Below are 6,000 nucleotides of genomic sequence, written 5' to 3'. Positions count from 1 at the left end.
TTTTTCATTTTCTTGACTGTTTTTTTTTTTTTTTTCAGATCAGAAATATTTAATTTTAATGAAGTCCAGATTACCAATTCTTTCTCTCATGGATTATGCTTCTTGTAGTATAGTAAAAAGACATCACGAAACCCAAGTCAACTAGATTTTCTCTTATATTATAGTTTTATAGTTCTGCATTTTACATTTAGGTCTGTCATCCATTTTGAGTTACTTTTTGTGAAGCATGTAAGGTCTGTGTCTAGATTCATTTTTTTACCTGTGGATATCCAGTTGTTTCAACACCACTTGCTAAAAAGGCTATTCTTTCTCCATTATATTGCCTTTGCTCGTTGTCAGGATCAGTTGCCTATACTTGTGTGGGTTTATTTCTGGACCCTTTATTCTGATCTATGTGTCTAGTCTGTCACCAATTTCAAATTGTCTTGATTAGCTTTATAGTAAGTCTTGAAATTAAGTAGTGCCAACTTTGTTCTTACCCTTCAATACTGTGTTGGCTCTTCTGGGTCTTTTGCGCTTCCATATAATCAGTTTGTTGATATCTGCAAAATAATTAGTTGTGATTTTGATTGGGATTGCACTGAATCTATAGATCAAGTTGGGAAAAACTGACATTTTGACAATATTGAGTCACCCTATTCATCAACATGAAATGTCTCTCCATTTAGTAGTTTGATTTCATTCATCAGAGTTTTGTAGTTTTCCTCATACAAATCTTGTACATATTTTATTAGACTTATAATACCTTGAAATACCTAAGTATTTCATTCTTTGGGGGGGGGATGCTAATGTTAACGGTATTGTTTTAAATTTTAAATTCCATTTGTTAATTGCTGGTATATAGGAAAGTGATTAATTTTTGTATATTAACCTTGCATCTTGCCACCTTACTATAATCACTTATTAGTGTCAGGAGTCTTTTTGTTGATTCTTTCAGATTTTCTACATAGACAATCATGTCATCTGCAAACAAAGACAGTTTTAATTCTTCATTCTCAATCTAAATACTTTTTATTTCCTTGTTTTATTGCATTAGCTAGGACTCAGTATGATACTGAAAAGGAATGGTGACAGGGGACATCCTTGCTTTGTACCTGATCTTAGTGGGAAAGCTTCTAGTTTCTCACCATGGTGTTAGCTGTAGGTTTTTTTTTTTTGTACATATTCCTCATAAAGTTGAGGAATTCCCCTCATTCCCAGTTTACTGAGAGGTTTTGTTTGTTTGTTTGTTTTTTCAAATCATGAACGGGTGTTGAAATCTGTCAAATGCTTTTCCTGCATCAATTGATATGATCATGTGACATTTCTTTTTTAGCCTGTTTCTGTGATGGATTACATTAATTGAATTTGAAATGTTAAACCAGCTTGGCATTCCTGGGATAAATCCAACTAAGTCATGGTATATAATTCTTTTTTTTAAAAAATAAATTTATTTTATTTTATTTATTTATTTTTGGCTGCGTTGGGTCTTCATTGCTGTGGGCGGGCTTTTCTCTGGTTGTGGCGAGCGGGGGCTACTCTTTGCTGTGGTGCGCGGGCTTCATTGTGGTGGCTTCTCTTGTTGCAGAGCAGGGCTCTAGGCGCAGGCTTCAGTAGTTGCGGCACACGGGCTTAGTTGCTCCGTGGCATGTGGGATCTTCCCGGACCAGGGCTCAAACCCGTGTCCCCTGCATTGGCAGGTGGATTCTTAACCACTGTGCTACCAGGGAAACCCTATAATTCTTTTTATACATTGTTGAATTCAGTTTGCTAATATTTTCCTGCAGATTTTTGCAACTAGGTTCATGAGAGATATTGGTCTGTAGTTTTCTTGTAATGTCTATGTCTGATTTTGGTATTAGAGTAATGCTGGTCTCATAGAGTAGGTTAGGAAATATTCCCTCTGCTTTTATTATGTGAAAGAAATTGTAGAGAATTGGTATAATTTGTTAAATGTTTGGTAGAATTCACCAGTGAACTCATGTGGGCCTGGTGTTTTGTTTTGTAAGGTTATTAACTATTGATTCAATTTATTTAATAGATATAGGCTTATTCAGATTGCCTACTTCCTCCTTCATTTTTAAGAACAGTTTTGTTGGATATAAAATTCCTGAATGACAGCCTTTTTAGCACTTTTGAGTACATCATTCTACTGCTTTCTGACCTCCATGGTGACTGAATAAAAATAAGCTGTTAATATTGAGGAGCCCTTGTATATGATGAGTTATTTTTGTCTTGCTGCTGTTGAGGCCCAGGGCATGCTGCCCCCAATTATGCCTCAGTGGCATATTGATTATTTTGAATTAAAGTTACTTGAGAAACAGTCAGTGAAAAAAATGATATAAAAAACCCACTATGCCCCCAACTCCTTACCCCCTAAAAGTGGGAAATAAATCTCCCATGTGAAGAAGGTATCCTCCCTGTACCAGCAGGATAGAAAGCATCCTTAACAACGGAGTTAGGAAATTCAAGGTTAAGTAAGCGTTGTAAACAAACTTTGTTACTTCCTTTCTTTGCTACTCCAAGCACAAGCCCCTTTATCTTGTTAACAGGCACAAATAATTGTTTCTTTGTCTAAAAATGATATTTAAACAATCTGCTTTGGTGACTTTGGGCGTCCCATTTATATGAGACCTCTGTGCATACAAATTCAACTGATTTTTTTTCCTATTAATCTGTCTTATGGCAGTTTAATTATTAGACCAGCCAAAAGAATTCAAGATGGGTAGGGGGAGAATTTCTCCCTCCCCAGCACTGTCTCAGAATTGTCTTTGTCTCTGTCTCTTGGCAGTTGGACTATGATGTGTGCAGTTGTGGATCTCTTTGAGTTTATTATACATGGAGTTTACTGAGCTTCTTGGATGTAAATATTAACTTTTTTTTCCATCAAATTGAGGACGTTTTCAGCCATGGTTTCTTCAAGTGTTCTTTCTGCCCCTTTCTTTCCTCTCCTTCTGGGATTCCCACTATGTGTCTGTCAGTGTTCTTATAGTGTCCCACACGTCTCTGAGGCTCTATTCGTTTATCTTCATTCATTTTTCGTTCTGTTCCTCAGAATGGATAATCTCAATTGATTTAACTTCAATTTCATAGCTTATTTCTTCTAACAGTTCACATCTGAGGCCCTCTGGTTAATTTTTCATTTCAGTTATTGTACTTTTCAACACCAGAATTTCTATTTGGTTCCTTTTTATGATTTCTATCTCTTGATATTCACTCTTGGGGTGAGAATCATTCTCATACTTTAAGTCTTTAGACATGGTTTCCTTTAGTTCTTTGAACATATTTATAATTGCTGATTAATGTCTTTGTTAAACAGGTTCAAAATTTGGACTTTCTCAGGGACAGTTTCTATTGACTGCTTTGTTTTTTCTTCTGCATGGGCCATACCTTCTTATTTTTTGCAAGTCTTGTATTTTTTTGTTGAAATGTGAACATTTTATTTTATTTATTTATTTTTAGCTGTGTTGGGTTTTCGTTGCTGCGTGTGGGCTTCTCCCTAGTTGCAGTGAGCGGGGGCTACTTTTCGTTGCGGTGTGTGGGCTTCTCACTGCGGTGGCTTCTCTTGTTGCAGAGCATGGGCTCTAGGCGCACAGGCTTCAGTAGTTGTGGCACGCAGGCTCAGTAGTTGTGGCTCGCGGGCTTAGTTGTTCCACGGCATGTGGGATCTTCCCAGACCAGGGCTCGAACCGGTGTCCCCTGCATTGGCAGGTGGATCCTTAACCACTACGCCACCAGAGAAGCCCGAACATTTTAAAGAATTAAAATGTGGTAACTCTGGACATCAGATTCTTGCTCTACCCCTTCAACCTGGGTTTTTTGTTGGTGTTTGTCTGTTTAATGACCTTCCTAAACAAATTCTGTAAAGTCTGTATTCTTTGTGCTGCCACTGAAGTCTGCTCAGTTAGCTTAGTGCTCAGCTAATCATTAGAGAGATTTGTTAAGTGCCCTGAACCAGTAAGTCTTACACCCTTTGCTGAGGGGCTCTATGTGTGTCGAGACACACCCTCAGTATTTCAGCAGTTTACAACTCTGACTTAGCTTTTAACTCCTGCTTGTGTAGATCCTCAAGGTCAGCCAGGGATGAGAGATAAGGGCCTTCCCAGGTCTTTCCTGGGCATGCAAACAGCCCTACAAAGCACCCTATACATATAGATTCCCAGGAATATGTTGAAGCTTTTCAAAACCTCCTGTGGACATCTCATTCCTCAGATTTCCTTTTCAAGTTTTTTGGCCAGCCTCCTGTTTGCTCCAACTGGCACTTCCACCTCAGCCAGCTGTGATGTTGGACAATTACTGCTGATTATTTATTTAGTTTTAAACAAATGTCCTGGTGTTGGGACTTTCCTCACCGAGCAAGCTCTGAGTCAGGTCAAACAAAGATAAGCCCTGTAACAGGACTTATCCAGGGAGCTAGCCACCAGACAGGTCGAATACTGACAGTTTTCTGGGGACATGGCTTTTCTGGAGAGCTCTAGGCATGTTTTGCCCCCTCCAGTGGCTGACAGGCTGCTTGTTTTCTCAGTTACCATGGTTTTGAGTCTGTTGGTTTTCAAGGCTATTGTGGAGCTGGGAAGAATGAGATGGGAATAGGGCAAGTTAAAATGCCACAAAGCTTACTCGTCTGTGATTCAGCTACTTTTCTTGAATAGATACTCTTCATTGTTGCAAGCCTTTGGTTAATTTCCAGAGTTCTGAAAATGTTATTTTTTTGACAATTTTTGCCTGTGTTCTCATTGCTTTTATGGAGGAGCTGAGTTTCAGAGGTCCTTACTCCACCATTCCAGAAGGGCTTCTTCCATAAACATTAATTTCTGTACTGTGCTGTAATGTAATCATGTATTCAAGAGCTGATGAGGAATATTCAGTTTTGGCCCCAGACTGCTGTGCCTTTTGAGCTATCTATTTTTTCCTTCTACCTTTTTTTTCTTATAAATGTCAGCCCACGGTCTTCCCATAGCAGTCCCTCTCTCCTTGTCAATATGCTACTTCTAATATGCTGTGGGGTTAATAAACAGCCAAATTGGGTAGCAATGTTAGAATAGCTTTGGATGGTCCATGGCAAAATGTGTGGACTCTGACATTGCGACTGCTCAGAAGTCACTTTGGCTTTCTCTCTCTTATGCTCTAAAAATGAGGTTTCTAGATACCTGAATTTAGAAGAATTGAGTTGGTGATGTCCAAATCACGGGAGATAATAGTCCCACAATACTCCTTGCTGAGTCAGATTATATCTATAGTGGTATACCTAATTTTGGGAAACATGTTTTAAGATGGCTTTGACCAAATAGGAATTTCAAGGTAACAGTAACCAGGATGGAGAGTGAGTAGTTCTAAAACTATGCCATACAAGGAATAATTGGGAAGAGTGGTGGTACTTCATTGGGAGAAAGAAAAACTTGGAAAAAAGAAAAAACTATTGGAGTACAGGACAGGGCTGGTATGGTAATAAAATTATTCTGTCTCCCTCCACCATAATCATGCCAATTGATTATAGGTTATAAACGAAAAAGAATAGGTTATAATGGGACAGATTTTGACTCAATATAGAAGAGATTTCTAATAATGAGAACTGCCCAACAATGTAATTGACTAAGTATTTACCATAGCTTGAGCCTGGGGAGACAAAACTAAATAAGACAGAATCACTATTCTAGGGCAGCTCATAAAGGGAAAGCCTCATCCTTAGTGATTAAACAAAGACTAAGTGACCACCTGTTAAGGATGCTGTATTGGATAGAAGACTGGAGTATATAGAGCTAAAGTCCATTCTAACACGACCATGTTAAGGGTCTGAGGTACAGGGTGGAGTCTGCTGCAGTCCCTACAGAGCTGGCAGATGACTTTAGGGCAAGATAAAATACTCAGTGTGAGTCTAGAGCAGCAGTCCCCAACTTTTTTGGCACCAGGGACTAGTTTCGTGGAAGAGAATTTTTCCAGGGATGGGTTGGGAGGTGTAAGATGGTTCAGGCGGTAGTGCGAGCGATGGGGAGCGGCAGATGAAGCTTCACTCGCTGGCCC

The sequence above is a fragment of the Balaenoptera ricei genome, chromosome 12, assembly GCF_028023285.1.
Source record: "Balaenoptera ricei isolate mBalRic1 chromosome 12, mBalRic1.hap2, whole genome shotgun sequence".
Lineage (NCBI taxonomy): Eukaryota > Metazoa > Chordata > Mammalia > Artiodactyla > Balaenopteridae > Balaenoptera > Balaenoptera ricei.
This window is presented reverse-complemented; position numbering follows the sequence as displayed.